The sequence below is a fragment of the Phaethon lepturus genome, unplaced genomic scaffold (assembly GCF_000687285.1).
Source record: "Phaethon lepturus isolate BGI_N335 unplaced genomic scaffold, ASM68728v1 scaffold47725, whole genome shotgun sequence".
NCBI lineage: Eukaryota > Metazoa > Chordata > Aves > Phaethontiformes > Phaethontidae > Phaethon > Phaethon lepturus.
The window spans coordinates 659-19,074 of NW_010542118.1; the positions used below are offsets into that span (position 1 = coordinate 659).

Consider the following 18,416-nt stretch of genomic DNA (forward strand, 5'->3'; position numbering starts at 1 on the left):
ACCGAGAAAACATACCTCTTTAAACCCATGGGTTTTACATCTAGACATCCCTTTTTTTCATGTGTTGGGCACAGGCTTCTTTATTTAGCTTAATTTCTTTTTTAAATTTGGGCCTAGTAAATGACAGGTCTTTTACCACTGTCCTGTCATCAACAGCATCTTAACATTCTGGTGACACTGCTTGGAGAAGGAGTGGACAGGATAGGTTTAATGCCAGCTGCTCTTCCTTATTCAGCGTTATGACTGCTGGCATAATGTGAAGCTGAGCAGTTTGAGGAATTTTTTTTCTTTTTTTTTTTTTTCAGTAATGTTCCTGTTGAGAGAAGGCCCAAACGTAAAAGAAATACAAAAATACTTTGGAAATAAAATGTAAACTCTACAACACAAAGGTGAAAAATCAACTAAACCTTAACTCTCCATTGCTTGCTTTCAAGAACAGCTTTGGAAAAGATCCTGCTTTCAGTTTAACCAGGGACAAGTCCCATATAGAAATTTTCTCCATTTCTCCCTTTGCACAGCTTGACTAAGGAAATTGCAGCCTAGGGACACAGCAAACTAGCATGACATTTCACATCATGAGACTCCTTTTCCCACTTAATTCCTTCACATTGAATAAGAAGAGGTAATTTTCAGATCTTAAATTTAGATTAAGTCATGACTGGTAGTAAAACCAGCTTGATCTCCTAATAAATATGCCTTCACCTAAGTGCAAACAATTAGAAAATAAAATTATTCTTAAAAGTCAAATAGTATGGTGTTATAGAATATACAGTAGTGGGAAACTAACCAGATCGTGAGATGTTTGGTTTCCCTGACTCAAAAGGATATACACATAATAAAGCAAACCTAATCTTTTAAGAGATCACTCCCTAAAACTATGTCACAAATATTGCCTCCCTTTGTCAGCAGTTATTAAAACTGAGAAAATCCTTCCTGATAATAAAGTATTTAACTGGATTTCATAGGAGAGATAAGTATACCAGAAGACTTAGTTAAAATTAGGAATGCTCATTGATTTACTCTAGCCAAACCACCAAGGGTTGGTCAAGACTGTTCAAAATAATTGATAAATTCACAGAGATTTCCTAAGTATGTCGTTTCCCACATCATTTTTATATTAGGAGAACAGGATCTCAGTTGGACACAATCATCCTTGTAAAAATGCCAGCCACCTTTCTGTACTACTTTTACCAGTGTCAAGAGGCGAAGAGATGTTTGTGTTTCCAGGCTGAAGATAGCTGCTGTTTTCTCAGGCGTGAAGATGAGCTCAATGAGGTCAGCTGGAACCAACTTGGATTTGTTTCAAAAAGCCAGTGTGAAGGAGGATGAAGTGTTCCTTCCAAGGAGATGAGAACGGCAACTCACCTCTAATTGGAGCACTAATGCCTCGGCTTTGGCTATTCATTTTCTAACTGTAGGATTGGAAGCGTCTCTGCCAAGAGGGATTGTACAGTCTCCATCTTTGGAGATTTTCAAGACTCGACAGGATAAAGCCCTGAGTAACCTGGCTTGGTCTTATAGCTGATGCTGCTTTAAGCAGGAGATTGGACTACAGGCCTCCTTGGGTCCCTTCCAACCTGAGTTATTCTACAATTCTATTATTTTCATCCATTTTACATAATCTTTGGCTTTCTTCAGATATCAAACTGATAAGTACTAGGTTTGAAAGTTCATTTTTATAAAGCATGGCCAGAAAAAAGTTGCAAGTTTAACTGCTTTATATGACTGAGACATATGACTCAGCCAGAAAGAGGTAAAAATCTCTGTACGAGATGAAAATATCATGATAGCTCTTCAAGGAAAAATGATTAAAAGAGTGAGAAATTACAAGTCTTTTGAAATACATATCACAGGCCTATATGTGTTTGCAAAACAACCTGAAACTGCAAAATAACTACCAAAATATGTTTATAGCACTACAGCCTCCAGTGTCCTGCATAAGGGCCAAGATGACTTCTGGGCATAGTCTCCACTGGCTACAAAATTATATATCATACAGTCTAAGCTGCTCCTTCATGTCTCCTTCAGACATCTCTCCAAATGTGTCACTTTTTTCCTTCATGAGCCTGAAGATGGCAGCCAGCTGCTCTCTCTGAACCCTGTCAAGAAGAAAAGGAGAAGTAGGAATAGCCAGTCCCCAGAAGGCACTTTCGGCAAGAACACCAGGGTCAAATGAAACATGAAACCAAACACAGGTCATTTTACAAGCCCTACTGGCTGCAGGAAACCTGCCCATGTGAGATGAGAAAGAGAGATCCTCTAGTTCTCCTTCCTTCACCGTCCCATCTATCCAATCATCCCGCATGTCTCTCTGCAGTTCTTTAAAAATGGAGATAAAACAGACAGCTTTAATACCAGCTTTGGAGTTCCTTAGGGCTTATCTATGTTCAAAGTTTCAGGATAACTCAACATGTGGAATTTCATAAGACCAACATGTCCTAATTTAGCAGCCTTCATAAAGAAACTGGATTAAGCTTTATCAGCGCAGTATCCTTTCATTCTGGAATGAGAGTATGTAGATACAGAGTAGATGTTGGACTTGATGAGCTTAACGGTCTGTTCCAACCTTAATGATTCTGTGATTCTGTGAAATCAGGAATAGCTACTAAATTTTAAGTGTATACCCTACCTTAAAACTAGAGACTAGACTACCGTCCAGTGTGAACATGACTTTAATCAGCCACTGGAAGGTAACATCACAAATAGAACTCTGATTTGATTCGAGGTTTTGCCGATGTCAAATGGTGAGATGGACTCATGTAGCTAGTCCAGCAACCAGGTGATCCTCGTGTAGGCAGAGGCTGACCAGTAGACCACCTAGATCAGATTTCCATCCCTAGAAAGTCCCACAGTAGATGATTAACTCCCTCCTCCCCATAACAGATGATATCTGGATTTTTCCCTAACTTGAAGCAGTTAAACATTGTTGTATGTCCTGCAGCACAGACTGGTGTCTGTCACAGGGCTTTATTTGAGGAAGCTTTATAGGAGGGCTTATAGTGTTCATACATCTACTGATCATCACTCAGGGATACAGAAGGGCAGGCAGCACAGGAGTATCATTTGTTCTCAAGTAGGTCATGAACTGATACAACTGTGTAGAAAATCTTCTTTTAGGGCAAAATGAATGTGCACCTTGGCTCCAGTCAGGGCTGGCTGTGAGCTGGTTTGTTCTCATTGCCAGACTTCTACCTGATTGGGATCAGATTGCAGCAGTGCCTAGCACACCTCATAACTGACTCTCCTGTGTGAGATTAAAAGAGCTAGTAAGGTTGTGGTGCTTTATGGCTGTAACAAGGAAGAAGCAGTTTCTGTTACTTCAAGGCTCATTTTGCCCCTGTGTGACTGTGGGGACAGAATTCAGTGACAACCCAGCAGCACAGAGCACAGATCTGCTGGAATCCCAGCTCCTCCTGCTTGCTTAGCTTCTTTAGACCTCCTCTGGGCTAGAAAGACAGACTCTGGCTTTTACTTCCACATGATCACTTTGTCAAGAGTCCTCTGTCCCCCTCACAGCCAGTTTTCTGCATAGGACTTTAAAACACTGTAATTAATCCATTTAAATGCAGGCCATTAGTTAACCTGGGGTAGCCTTCCTAGCAAGTCCTGTGTGGACAAGCTATTAGCTGTTCCAGTGACAGGAGGGGTAGAAATACCTATTGACAGGCAAAACCAGGACACAATCTTTGCTTGAAAGAAGAGAAGACAGCATCAACACATCAGAAGCAACCACACCACAAACAAGATCAATGGAATGAGACAGTCAGGAACAAGCAGAGGAGCCTTTGACATGCTGAGCTGCTGAGTGGGGCCCTGCATTTTCCCCTCTCCTGGACTAAACCCCAGTAGAAGCAGGAACAGCAGGCTGTCCTTCCAGCACCATTGCAGCAGGCAGGGCAGGAAAAAAGCAGATCCTGGCAAAGGAAAGCTCATTTGCCAGTTCTCTTCTATTGCAATTAAAATGCAATTGTCCTAAGGCCAAACATATCCTGACAATGATGTGGAATCTTTTGGTTATGAAAGCTTTGGCCACAGGCTGTCAAGCGCCTGGATTTGTCTGTCTCTTCTGTAACTTTTTGTGCTCACATGAATAGCATCCAACTGCCCTTTCCAGACAAGAGGAAGGGAAGCACAGTCGTTAGCGATCAATATTTTATTTCAGATCACCGCTGGGCACCAGAGGGCACATTTCCAGTCTGGTGTGGAGTAATTCAATACACAGCTTTGCCTCACGTGTCTGAAATGCATGCCAGCTGGGAGTGCTCCATACAGGTTTGCATCCTTCACTTGTTATTGCACAGACATTAACACTGCTGAAACCTCCCTAAAGGCCCTTTTCCTTGTCTCCAAACCTCCAAAATCAAGATCAGAGACAATATTCACTCTGGTTTTTTTTAGTGCAACATCAATACATTTTGGCTCTCCCCTCAACTTTCAATATGACTGTGCATTTGAAAAACAGAAATAAAAAAGAGCTGTTACCACTGTTGCTCCTCTGCACTACATAATCTACAACAAAGGGAGAGCAAGACAAAGATAAAGAAAGAAAAGAACCTGAGAAGGAAGAGTGAGGCATCAAAAACATGAAACCGATTTCAAAAAGGAGCTGCTTCTATCAAAGGCAACCTTGTAAAACAACTTTGTAGTGCTCCAGGTTGGGGTTTTTTTTGATCATTTCAGAGCAAACCTACCCCATTCACAAGTAAAATCATTCTCTCTTCCCGTAAGTGCTGTCCTCAAAACTACTTGGATTCAGATGGTCAAACAGGATTTTACTTATTGCTGACAAAATAGATTAATTAAGGATTTTCAAAGCAGCCTAATTCTTCTTGATAGGCAATTGAATTTGCATACTTAATTCCCTTAGGCTCTTGTCAGACATTTCAGTCCAAGAATTTTATGATTAACTGGAGGTTTGGGGCAGTGAGCCATAGTTATGTTAAAGGAGATCTGTGTTTCAGGAACTGCTAGGCATCCATGCTCACAGCAGCTGAAATCCTGGGCAGAGCTCTGCATTTGGGAACATTGCTAATTGCTCTCCAGCTAAACAAGACCAGGATCCTGCTGCAACACTGTGTTGCTCCAGCAGAAATAAGGGAAAATCTTTCGCCATTGGTCTAACTCTATTGTTAAGGAAGCCAGTGGAATCATTTATGGGGTAAAAGGCGTAGGAGGGCAGAATGTACCTCTAACCTAAAATTCAGATTTTCAACACAAATCTCTTGAGGAAGAAGTTGCAAGATGCTGGAGGCAGGGAGAACAAGCACAAAACAAATAAACTATTCAAAGGTTTATTGGACCAAACAAAGGCAATTTTTACAGATTCAAGCCACTAGAATTACAGTCCTTTGTATAAGAGCCACCATCAGATACAAAACAAACAAACAAAACAAACAAAAGTAAAAAATACCTAGACAGCCACTTGAGTTGAAGAAATAGTTTGACTCACTGCCACTAGCAAAAATCTGGACTCAACTATAGACTTTGCTCGATGTACATATTGCCATGTAACTTAAACACAATGTATATAAGGCATTCTTTGCATAGTTGGGTGCTTGGGACACAGAGTCAGCCAGCCAGCACCGAGGGGAGACAGTGGCTGTACCCGCAGGATGCTGAAGCAGAGGGTCCAGATGTGCCTAAATTCATATGCAAACCACTGAACACGCTTGCAGTTGTCGGCTGGGAAGGAGCAGCCCAGCCTCTTCTAAAGCTGAAGCCTCCTGCTGTTCTTTAAATAAGCCCTTTTATGAAGAGTTTGCCAACTCCAGGCGCTGGAAAGGACAACTGTGTACAAGGTTTCAAGTATTGTCTGCATAGGAATTAAAAAAAAGGGGGGGAGGGGGAAGCAGCCTGTTGAGTTTCTGATATGTTTGCAGCGTTAGCCAAGAGGCAGTTGACCTGCAGTTGAGAGAGGAACTTTGAAGGACACATCCCTACCAGCCTGGTGTTTCCATAACATCGTTAGAGGACATGGTCCTCTTCTCACTCTCACAAACCAGCTGGGTTGGATTTGAAACCTGCTATGTCTGAAGCAGGTATACACATCCAGCCAAATTCTTCTATATGTGACAGAGCTGAGGAGCAATGCTGAGCTCTGTCTCCAGTGGACAAGCCACAGGGTTAGCAAGAGAAGAGGGCACTGGAACAGCAAGCAGGCAGAGGAATGGGGAGGGTGTCTCTTCCAGGACCCCCACAATCTCATCCTGAGCCAGAGGGAACCCCTGATGCTATAGCTACCTCCTTCGGTCTCTTGGGAACCAGAGTAGGGAAAAGTGAGAATCCAGGTACTAACAGGAGACAAAGGGTGGTCTGCTAAACCTCCACCACAAGCAGAACAGCTAAACTATCAGTCTTTGTCGCTTCTTGAGTCATTTTTTCTACCTACAGAATCAGCTTTCTGTTAAAATAACCGCAGAAGCAAGATTTGAGTCAGTCCAGCTACCATCTGCCATCCCCCACTTGGACTTCACTTTGTCCCTCCAGCCCTCAGAATAAAGCAGCATTGTACAAGGTTTGAAATCATAGGCAGTTCCCACCCCCCAGCAATAATGAGGAGTTCGGCCCCAGGAAGAAACAACTTAATAGTCTGCTATAAGGTCCAGGCTGGTCTGGGAGAAGAGCTACAGTTCGCCCACCCCAATAAAGGAACAACATAGATTTCATGGCAGGCCTAATACATGGTAATGAACACAACTAATAGACTCGCTGCACATTTAGTGTCCAATTTGGGTTCTGTTTGGGGGAGAGGGAGGAAGGTTCATCTCCTAGGATATACCAGTCCCCCAAACACAACTCAAGTCACTGCTTGGGCCCAGCCCTAGTCCATGGAGCCACACAAGATCTCCTCAAACTTGACACCACAGATGTTTTTGAAGAACTCAACTTCAGACCAAGAGGGGATCCCAAGTTTTGAGGGTTTATGGATTTCTCTTATGAGTGTGTTTGGTTGGTTTTGGTATTTCTCTCAAGCCTTTAAAGATGCCAAGGGATGCCTTTAGGAGGAGGCTAGGGACAACTTCATATAGTCTTCAGTTCTGCAAAGAGAAACAGGGAGAAAAGAGAAATAATTTCAGTCATTTCACCCCTCAGGTTGGTTCATTATTATTCACATAAATGAGCAGGGGGAAAACTCAGTGTGAGTGTGGGGAGGCAAGGCAACTTCCCACCTCAGGGCAGAACAAGCCACTGCTCGCAAACCTCATGCCTCTAAGGAAGCAGCACTTTGCTTCATCATCTGCAGCAGGATAGTTGAAATTTAATCACAGGTGTAAATCCTCTTATCTGGAACCAAGTCTAAGTTACAACCCTCCTGACCTGCTGATGAGAGCTGGAGAAGCCCAGATAATTGGAAGTCTTCATTAGCTCCAGGGGTTACTGCCTCACTGGTGCAGAACCTCCCTGGGCTGCTGACACCCTTGTCCATCCCAGATTACAACATCCCAACTACAACACATGTTACCTGGGCACTTACAAACACACACGGATGTACCCCAGCCTAATTCCTCCTGAATTCAATAGGGTTCATTGCCCATTGAGGGGCCCCATTTGAAAGTCCCCTGCTCCTGACAGCCACAGCATGAAGGCAAATCACAGCCTCATCTCTTCCTCAATCCTCTGCAAAAAGTTGCCTTCGCCAGCAGCTTCACAAAGGCAGCTGGTGACCCGGATCCCGGATGGGAGATGCAGGCTGAAGAATCATGTGGAATCAGGGTTACTCAAGCAACACTGCAGAGGCTCAGTGGCCAGCCCATTAGGACAAAGAAAGGAAATTCTCCGGAGTGGATAATCGTTCTGCAAGATTCACAGTGCTGAGGATCAGATCATCCCACGCAAGTCACGCAAGCATAATCAGATTTTACACGCGAGGGCATAAGCTGGTTGCCACAGGGGCCCAGAAGGAGAGGTACCCTCCAGCATGCCGCAGTTGGAGTGGTGAGGGATGGAAGATGTCAGAGAGGGTGATGGGGCTTTGTTGCAGCCCCTCACAGGAATACTCACCTCCAGGACAGGGCCAGACTGACAGCTGGGGTGAGAAGATCTTAAACCAAGCATGAATTTAATGGAGGTTGTCCGTCAGAGCCATAATCTCCCCATCTGCACAGTGGGGATACCCCTTACTGCTTCTGGGGCAAGCTGTGAGGGGGATTAGACTAAAAAGCATGAGACAGTCCATCACTGGGGACATCAGGGTCATATAACACCCCAGGCTGAGAAGCTCTGACATTGCTGCCATGGGGCCTGATAGACTTTTACTTAGCTTGGGATGGAGGCTGAGAGCTTTGAGCCACTGCTTATCCTTGGCTCTTCCCTCCTTTCCATTCACTTTGGACAATGAGATCAACCTGGTTGGCATGGCTTCTCCTAGCACCAGATCAATCAAACCAGGTTAGTGTCTTCTTTTGCTGGAAGCCCATGTCCTTGCTTCAGATACAAGTTATCCAAATACCTCTGCTGAAGGCCAAGACAGTAAATTGTACAATTTGTCAGCTGGGCACGGTTCTGTGCAAGGAATAACTGGAGAACAAGGAGCTCAGACAAGAGCAGGTCCTGGCTTATGAGGGAGGCTCAGGTACCGAAGGTCTCAAAAGACTATGCTTCTCCTTGAAGCATGGAAACTGGATGCTCTTCTGGTGGCCTCAGAAGCATTCCACTCACTCCAGCTCAGCCATGGCATCAGCACAAACGCATGGGCTTCTTGCCTTTGAAAGCAGACAGCATCCCAGCACTGACAAATGGGGTGGGCTGGTGTCATTCCCATATGTGTTTACCCCTCATATGTGCAAAATCTGCAGCAGGAGGTCAGGAAATCCTGTAGCCCATCCATAGACTATAGTTTTCCAAAGGAGTCCTGACCCTCTCCGAGGACATCCCAGAGCATCTTGCTGTAACTACCTCTGGCAATTGCTTATGCCCTTTTCAAGAACAGTTTCACTCAAAGCTGATTTTCTGAAGTGCAGACCATTCCCAGCTCCTTCTCCTGGCAGAGGGAGCGGGTGCTTAGCTTCTCAGGAACATCAGTCCTCCATTCTGAAATCCTGGCAAGGAGGGCAGATAACAATCTGGCTCCAGACTGTTTTCAATCCAGACAGGCTAGGATCGACCCTTGAGGATCGAGAGCAGTGAGAAGGGCCCTAGGTGCTGGGCAGACCGGGCAATGGCTGGTCAAGCTCTCCAGAGGCAGTTCCCTCCCATCTCACTCCTAGGGATGGTCCCATCACCACTGCTTCCCATTTCTCTAGCATTGGGGCAGATACCATCTCATTTCTAGTAGTGACCATAACCCAGTCTTGTCCAGGATCAGGATATTGCAGGAAGAATATGAGGAATGGCATACTAAATCTAAGCTTTCCTGGTGGTCTCCAAAGTGTGGGCCAGTTCCTTCAGCCAATAGGTAAAACGTGGAAAGAGAGGACTTGAACGCAGAACAGGGACAGTCAGTGCTTAGAAAAGAGGAGAGCAGGACAGTGAGAGGTACCAAAGGGAGCTTCTATTAACACAAATCTAAAATTCCTCCAGTGGGACAGAAAAGTTGAAAGGTGCACACTACCTCAGGAAATACCTATTGCTCCTCAGGAACACCAGGAAAGCAGTCAAGGCTGCCAGAGCCTGTGCGACTAGGAAGCACAAATCCCACCGCCTTTAGGATAGGGGCTGGCGAGGAGTCAGTGACTATGTCACCCCCTGAACAGACCTTGCCCACCGCTGTTTCAAGACAGAAGATTCCCACGTTTCCCAGCCACAGCAGCAACAGCTGAAAAGGCCAGAGCACAGTCAGGAAGGTGGCTCAAGCTCCCAGCCAGCTCAGCCGAGAGGCCACGATTGCCTCCTTCAGCTGTGTGCCCATCCCCTTGCAACGCTCCTAACCCCCACAGCCAACGCTGTAGAAGTGGGGAAAGCCATGGATGGGCCAGCCTGCACTTTCCTCCATCACTCAGTGTTTGTGCTCCAGCTCGCTGTCTCCCAGGTTGCAGCCTGGTGTGATGCCCCGATTTCCTGCAGTCCTCGGTCTCCCCTGGCCACAGGGGAGCTGCAGGAGAGGCAGAGCCAGGCTCCCAGAGAGTTAGCACATAGAGAACGGCAAGCTGCCCATGCCGCACAGAATTAAGCGGAAGCAGATGAAGACAAGTTGTGAGCACTGGGTGAGGGAGACATGGAGAAGCAGCCACAAGCTGGGACAATTCAGGACCTGAGCCAAAAGAAAAAACCCAGGAGCTCAAAGCAGAGTTGCTGTCTGGTCTGAAATCTCATCCCAGGGCAGGGCCAGAGATTCACACCCTGCAAAGGCTATGGGGGAGCTTGCAAAAGTTTCCTCTCTGGGACAGGAGAGGAGGAGACAGGGAAGAGGCTTCCCAGCCTCCCCTTCCCCTGGGTTTCCGCGGGAGGCGTCCTGACGTGTTCGGTTTTTAAAGCTGCTGGGGACTCATGACTCAATCAGATGCCCTATAAATAGGGCTAGAACTCAACCCCACTGACATCTCGTAGGTCAGAGGACATTTTCCCCAGGGAAATGGCAGAGGCAGGGAACAGCACTGGGCCACCAGGAAACTCCTTCCTCATACAAGTGGAGTCTGGCACCTACGGAAAGAGCATCAGAGCAGCGGGAGCTCAGCAGGGACCCCCAAACACACAGTGCCCCTTTCCTGCAAAAGGCAGCTAGGAAGGAAACCTCATGCACTGGGTGTTTTGCGGCTGAAAGCAGCCTTGCCCATGGTCGGTGCCATCCCTGTGGCTGGTGGCCGCAGTGAAGCGGTGGCCAGCCTGACCTGAAGGGTCCCATGGCCCTAGGTTTTGTGGCCCTTGCTGCTACTCCTCCTCCCTCAGCCCAGGATGACTATCGTGCTGCAGAAGATGAAAAGCAAACAAATAATAAAAACCCAAAGAAAGCCCAAACTTACCAGCTTCCCTCATCCAAAAGAAGCACCATGCTGCACAGGACAGGACAGCAAAGCCACTGGGTTGGGCATGAAGGTTATCAGAAGAGAAGGGAGGAGAAAGAGGCCCAGATCCCATGCTATACAGACGAGGGAGCAAACAAGCAAGCCAGGGCTATGTGATGGCAATGCAGGAGGTGGACAGGGACAGATGCCAATGGAGAGCTCTCCCAAAATGCAATATCCCCCAGCCCAGTCCACCCACTTATTTCTGGAGGGCCAGTAGTGGCGATGTTCAAAATAGATCAGAGTCTGTCAACACCATCATTAAACCCCTGCAGCTGCTTCCTGCCCTGGTGTGCTCCAGAGTTGTCATCATGAACATTGTCTCATTCAAAACTGAACTTCAGCATGGTTGTCCCTCAAACCACAGCTGCATCCCCGCTTTGATCGGGGATGTCTGGCAGAATAGGGAAAGGTCTCTCCTTTCTGTCATGCCCTAGAGCCAAGGTCTCTCTGGGGTACCCTGCCTTGCTGAAACTCCAGGGTCCAAGCCCAGTTTTATTCAGTGCCTCATAACCAAGAGGTACTCTGAACCCAGCTGGGGAAGAGACAGATTTTCATTGCTAAATTACCACCAAGAAAAGGATTGAGTGTGAGATTCACAGCCATGCAATTTCCCTTGCATGAATTCCAACTTGCAGTTGAGCCCTAGGCCCTAGGTCTAGCCTGAATTCAACCAGCGTCTCCTCAACCCACCCGTGGCTAGCCAGGAGATGAGAGGAGAGGATTGGGAGGCAGGAGGAGAATTTGCTCCTGAAATGGGTCACCTGGCTGTGGGAACTGAGCCCATTAGCCAAGGGAACTGGGAAGCCATCCCTACCTTCTCAGTCTTACAGAGACTGGACTGTGGTCTGGGGAATCACCTGTTCCGTCCGTGAGTGCACCAGCAAACAGCGGAGCATGTCTGAGCAGTTTGGGGCCATTCACTCAGACCCCGCTCAAGAGGTCTGCAAGGGTGCCCCAGCTGACACCCCATGGGGCAGCTTCTGGCTCTCCAACCCCACCTCTTCCTAAACCCCAGAAACAAAGAGAGAGGAGAGACCTTCCCACAGTCCGTTCACATGGGATCTGCTCTCCTTTCTCCAGCCAACATACCTAGTGAAGAGTGCCAAGGACAGAGCACAGACAGCTCAAGCCCTCAGCATCACTGAGGCCAACCAAGACTTGGCTTGGACCTGCTCTGCCTCATGGAAAGAGAGAACTGAAAGCAGAAACCCAAGGGAGTTGTTTCTCCCAATTCTTCTTTATTTTACCTCGAGTGGAGCCTTGTTGCAGCTGTCAACGATCAACACAGTCCTGATCATACTCCTTTCTAACTGTAAAAACATCCCACTTACTTAACCTCTTTCAAGCTCAAGAGAGGTTTGAAAAGTAGCTGGCAGAGCTGACTTCAATCCATCCATGCAAGCCAGGCCCTGAAGACACACTGGGGAGACCTTCCTCTTCCTCCCTCATCTGCAGGACAGCAACACCTAACAGTCAGCCCTTGTGGGCTGTCTCTTATGCCTACACAACTCAAGCCTGTCTGAACGGAGGCAAGCCACAGCGCTGCAAGTCATATTTCTCTGTCTAAACTAGTGTTTTGCACTGTGGCAGCTACAGCTGGCAATAGATGGCCAAAAGCCTCAGGTGCAGAAGAGAAGGATTTGGAAAATACACTCTGCTGGCTTGACTAAGGGCTGCATCCTTCCCCTGCACTCTTCCCCTTCCTGCCCAGGCTATTTTTCTCCCCCAGGGGAGCAAACAGTACTGTTCTGTTCTAGAAATACTGGTGACCCACCAGGTGTGATCAAGCACAGTTGCCACTCGAGCAGATGTATTTCCCAACTAGATTTGCTGTCCTCCTCTCTCACTGAGAAGTGCCTCAATTTTTTAAGACTGAAGTAACCAGAAGCAGGAAGTTGCATCACTCAGTAAAGGTCACATTCCTTCCCCTTTTAGTCCAGATTTAGCACCAGTTTGAAGCCGCAAGGCTCAAGTGAATACTAGGCAAGACAACCACAGCTTCTGGAGTGATGCAGGTTAGAGCAGAAATGGGGTTTTGGTTAAATAACCCAATCTACTGTGTGCCTGTACTCTCCTGTCTGAAGTCCTATAGCTCTTCCTGGAAAAGGCAAGCAATTCTTTCAAAGGCACCTCCAAAATCAGGGGTCCCCACTACAACAAGGAGCCTCAAGGAGGTCTGGGGGACCCATCTGCATTTTTGGGGATGTTGGTTACAGCTGCTTCATATGGGAACCTGTTGATCCCCAGGAAGACTGCAGGGCTGACAGGGCTAAAAGCAAAGACTAAGCCTGTCTCAGCTTTGGCAACACACGTTAGGACTAACTACCTTCTCACTCAGCAGCCCTAATTTTCCAAATCAGGAAACAGAAGTGGTGGTGGGATATCCAACTTCAGGCATCCAAGATGGAAGAGGCGAGTATCCGAACGTGAGAGCCCCTATTCCCCCCGGAGCGCTCATGGAAAGAGAGATGGAGGCAGAGGGGAGCAGACTCATTAATCTGTTATGAGGAGGGAAGGGGGAGGGAGGTGGTGAGGGAGGTGGGACAAGCAGTCAACTACAGCTCAGAAACAAGCCCTCCCCCAGAAAATGAGACCCAAAGCAAAAAAACCCAAACACATTAGCAGATGTTATCAGTGGTATCACTACTTCTAAGAAACAGCATGTCCTTACCAAAAAGATTTGCAAGAATGTTTGTGGCCGAGGACCTAAGGTACTTGCTACAGAGATGTGAGATCAGAGGTCAGCTCAATCCTGCAACATAAAGGTGGCAAACCTGGGTCACAGCAGATCAGCAGCATGGTCGGGGGGGCATGGAGTTGGGGAGAGGGATGGAACCGCCGAGGGAGAAGGATGCAGGACTGGGCTGAGCCGCTGCGCTCAGCTCGCCCGGGAGCTTACCTGGCAGCAGCCCTGCCCCCTTACACCACCCGCGAGGCCTGAAATGAAAAGCTGCTGATGCTGCAGTGAAGATTTTGTTGGGGGGGAAAAGTAAGCCAGCAACAAAGCAAGATAAAAAGAAAAAATTCACAAAGCTGCCTTAAAGAAACGAACAACACAAATATGAAAGAGGAGAAAATACAGGAGCAGTAGGAAAAACATGTCTGCCAATGGCCCTCAGAGTAGAAGGCTGCTGATAGCCTCCAAGGGACCCTGGTGTGCAGGCACTGTCCGTCAGTCCTAGGTGCACTGTCCTGCCCTGGGACCACTCCAGACAGACACAATCAGTGATGCCTGGGAGGTTCCACATGCCCGGGAAATATCCACCAGCCCCCGGAGCCGGTTCTACAGTCCTGAGTACAAAACCCCCGTCCCACTGCTGTCCATAGGCAACGTCCTCTCAGTGTCCCCAGACCCCCAGGTGACATCCTGAACATTTGTTGCCACAGAGGAACCAGCCAAAGGCCCTACAGGACTTGTGGCCATGAAAACCTGAGCAGTGATTGCTCAGCTGGTTTGGATGGAGCTGCTGGTGCAAAGGGTTTGAATTTGCCTGCTTGCAGGCAGTTGTTTTTTGTGTGTTTTTTTTTTTTGCATTGATGCTTAGCAGGATCCTGAAAAGCAATTCCCATTGAGCCCCATGGGTTTCACTCACATTCACTCAGTTCATTCCCCCACCACCCTCCCCAAGTGAAAAATACAATGATGCTAACATTGTATGTTAAAATGCTTATTATAAAATGCTTAGCATTTTACAGGTTGGGGTAAGATATGACAAAAGGAAGAAAGCAAACAACATTTTTCCTGCCACCAAGGCAGAATAAACCCTTCGCCAGAGGAAAGCGGAGCTCATTTCTGTTGCTGACCCCAGAGCACACAGCCCTTGCAGTTCTTTGCTCCTGGCAGTGCTACAAGGCAGGTGAAGTCCAAGATTTGAGGACAACTGGGAGCCCAGAAGCCAGGGGAGAAAGGGAAGACATCTCTTGATGGGAAAGGCAGGTTTGACATGGAGAGAATGGCTGTGGGCTGCAGGCTTGGCTAGCAAAGGCAGCCTGCATGGAGCCCTGTGTACCATCTGAGTCTCCCCCAGGACCAGAGTGAGGACACGTCAGTGCCAGCCCTTGGGCCGGTCTCTGGGTTTACACTGCAGACTGCAGTGCCCTGCTCATGCCACGGAGAGAAAGCCTGGCCAGCCCAGCTGCCAGTAATGTGGAGATGTTGCCCAGGGGCCTCGAGGCCAGGTTTGTCAGCAGGAGCATGCCTGACCCAGGGGTGAGGTGCAATCCCTCCAGCCTTGCTTTCCCTGCTGTGCTCGAGTTTCTGCTCAGTCTGTGTCAAGCCTTTACACGACTCTGGTTGTGGTAGTATGCAAACCACGGCATCGCCAGCAAAGGTTAACAAATTCCCCCCAAATCTTTCTAGGGGGAAATTCTCCACCACTGGGTGGAGAATTGGGTCCCACAGCCCTTGGGACAGCAATGAAGAGAACAGCATCTCCCAGGCTTGTTGAGCCACCACTGGGAAATCAGTTCCCTGCAGCTCGCCCAAGAGGGAAGGGGTATGAGCTGCACACATCTGCGAGGGAGCAGCCTGCCACAGAGCCTGCTTGGGCTCTTGTAAGGCAGAGCCCTTGGCTGTGGGGTTTGACACCTCTGGTTTAGCATCGGCTCTGTGTGCCCCTGGGCTGAAGGGACTCCCTCTGCACGTGGGCAGAGGCTTCACACCGACAGCACAGACTGGCTTTGGATAATGTTTTGCAGCTCAAGGTGCAAGGTTGGAGTTGATTTCCTGTGTAAAGGGAATTGATTGATTTCCCCTTGTGGCTGGGAAGTGGGAAATCTTGAGCTGGAAAGCTTGTTTTCAGTAATGGGACAGGCTCTTCCTTTCTTCAGGCAGGCTCAAGCTCAGGAGGAAACTTTAGCAAAAAGTGCAAGATGGACAATTCTCCTTCTCTACAGGGCCACTGCATGGCAAATTCCCACTTACAGCTGAGAAGCCAGCCCTAGGTACGGACATTCCCAGTCTTGGTCCGGTCACAGTGAAATCTAAAGCTCCACAGTCACTCACTTTGCTCCAGTATTTCTAAGCTATGCCCGTGTCCTCATTTGGAGGCCATCCACAGGGTAAAGGGAGAGGAAGTACCTAGAGATCAGGTCTTAGTTGTAAATCAGCGTGGTGCTAACGGGATGAGGGGAACTACATCCGCTTGTATCAGCTGGAAAATTTGGTCTAAGCATTCAGAGAAGAAGCTTGAACAGCTCCAAAGGTACACAGGACCACAGTGTCTCCATTTCCTAAATCAGCGTGACTTTATTTGTTCTTATGTCTTCCTGGGTGGGAGAGGTCTGGACCTCAGTGCAATAAGACATTGAGCCCGAGGCTCCCAAGTCAGTATGGGGAGAGAGAGGTCGGAACACACCCCGCGTGCTTCAAGAGGATGTCAACCAGATGGCCTTGGGCAAGAAGAAAAAGGAAACTCAACTTACCTTTGTTCTTCCTCAAGTTCTTCTTTGGTCATCATTGACTTGTACTGGTTTCCCCTCAGCTTTCCAGGACTGTATTTAAAAGAAAACGTCTCATCTGCAGCTGGGGAGTGGGAGAGGGAGAGACAAAGAAGAGCAAGAGATCATGTGAGCCAAAGACCTCCTGAGAGCAACGACCCAACAGCAGTGGGCTTGTTCCCCTGAGATGCTCGCTGATGCCTGCTCCTGCACACACACCCAAAACACTATGGCCACCCCAAAAGACTCTTCCTCAGTCAGCTGCAGCCTCCAGAAAGCCTGGGCAGTGTCGGGAAAGCTGTGTGGATTGCAGTGGAGAGCCAAGGTGTTGCTGGCCAGAGGACGGCAGGAGTCCTGGCTGCAGCTAGCACTGGAAACAGCGAGGACTGCTGTGAGCGAGCAGCCCTGTTTGGAAGCAGATGCAAGTAAATCCTACAGCACGGGAACCATATGCTATTGCTCTCCCTGGATTCAAGCCTTGCAGACCCATCTTGACTTATCAAGACATGTTAATCCTGCCCTGATTAGCTCACAGCATTTTCCACTTCTCCTCTCCAGACTTGCATTCCTCCTCTCTCCCTCTCCTCGTCCAGGGGCCCTTTCCCATGCTTGGGGTTCACTGACGGTGCCATGAGCAGAGCTGTCCCAGGCCACACAGCCCAGCAGCTCTCCTGCAGCCCTTGACAGAACTTGTGAAAAAAGAAGGTGCAGCAAATCCCTGCTGCACACAAAGCTGAGCCAAGGCAGCCTCAGGAGCACCAACACAGCAGGGTCCAAGTCCCTCTGTCACCAGCCGACAGACCTGAAGAGGAAACTGAGGTCTCCTTCCCCAGGCCTGGGTGCTCTCCTACCCAGCTTGCCAGCCTCAGCCCTGTGCTAATTAGAGCAGCGAAGCTCACGGACTCTGAGCCAAAGCCAATCCTTTTCCAATCGGATTTTGTTCGAACACTATTTGCTTTTAAAAACCTCTCCCCTGCTTTATCTTCCTACAGATGGGAGAAACCAACAGGAGTGGAGGTCAATCTAAAGGCCAGCCCAGGAAGAGCCACAGCTTCATGTAGCTGCCTTTATTGGTTATCTGTGGGCTGTTTATCTGCAAGCCTTTATCTCCCAAGGACCGCAGGACTCGGCTGCCTCGCATCAAACCATCTAGCATTGCTGTTTCCACATCCATTCAAAAACATCTTCTGTTTCCACAGACCCTCGGAGCCCTGGGGCTACTTCTAAGGGGTCCACAAAAGCAAGTTACCGTGTTATCTGTATGGCCCTGAAAAACTGCATGTTATCCACAAACCAGATATCCAGGACGACACCTCCCAGCACCAGTAAGATCTCAAAAGTGGTGGAATTCCTCTGTCTTCTGTGGAGAGAGGAGAGGAAGCCCCAACTGGTACATAACCTGTAGGGACCCATCCCCTGTCCCCAGCCTCAGAGGAAGCCCCTTCCAACCCTTGCCGCTGCTATTGCAGGCTCCACATTGATGACAGTCTCTCCTCCTCTGCCTGCCCAAATGAAAAACATCCCCCAGCCCCTCTCCTCCCTCACACTCAGAAGGACTCAGCATCAGCAGCTTCCCTTTATTTTCCAGTTAATATTGCCCTTAAGGATTTTCTCCCCATGTCCAGGGTCAACTGCTTGATTTCATGATTTCTCCAACCCCAAGCTCACGCATGCACTCAGCTGCTGCCAAAGCTCACACAGACCTTGGGGACCCCCGCGTGAAAAGCAAGTCAGAGCCTCATTTTGTAGATGGGGAAATGCGAGATCTCAAAAACAAGCTGTGCAAGGCTGCGTGGGCAAGTACAGGACTGAGCGTGCCGACCACTGCAAGGTCACTGCTGCTAGTGTACAGAGTGTGCCAGGAGCGACGTTAGTAAGATGGGAATTTAACAGAAACCTCCTCCCTGCAGACACCCACATTTTCTCCTTTTACATCTCTGTGTCCCTGATCTTGGGGAGTTTCCCTGGGAAGTCTTGATGGATTACTGCTCAGTTACTGATCCGGAGTAGTTCTCTAATCCCCAGACGCCATCG

At 48.2% G+C, this 18,416-nt stretch overlaps 1 long non-coding RNA gene across 1 annotated transcript in view; it reads right to left on the bottom strand.

Annotated features, from left to right (window-relative positions):
- Positions 1-1,703: 1,703 nt before the first annotated feature.
- Positions 1,704-18,416, bottom strand: part of LOC104621441 — a 19,042-nt gene continuing 2,329 nt past the window's right edge. The window contains exons 2-3 of the long non-coding RNA XR_738041.1: positions 16,368-16,467; positions 1,704-2,099 (exon numbers count right to left, since the gene is read on the bottom strand). This is a non-coding gene — a long non-coding RNA (uncharacterized LOC104621441). The remainder of the gene's footprint in view (positions 2,100-16,367; positions 16,468-18,416) is intronic.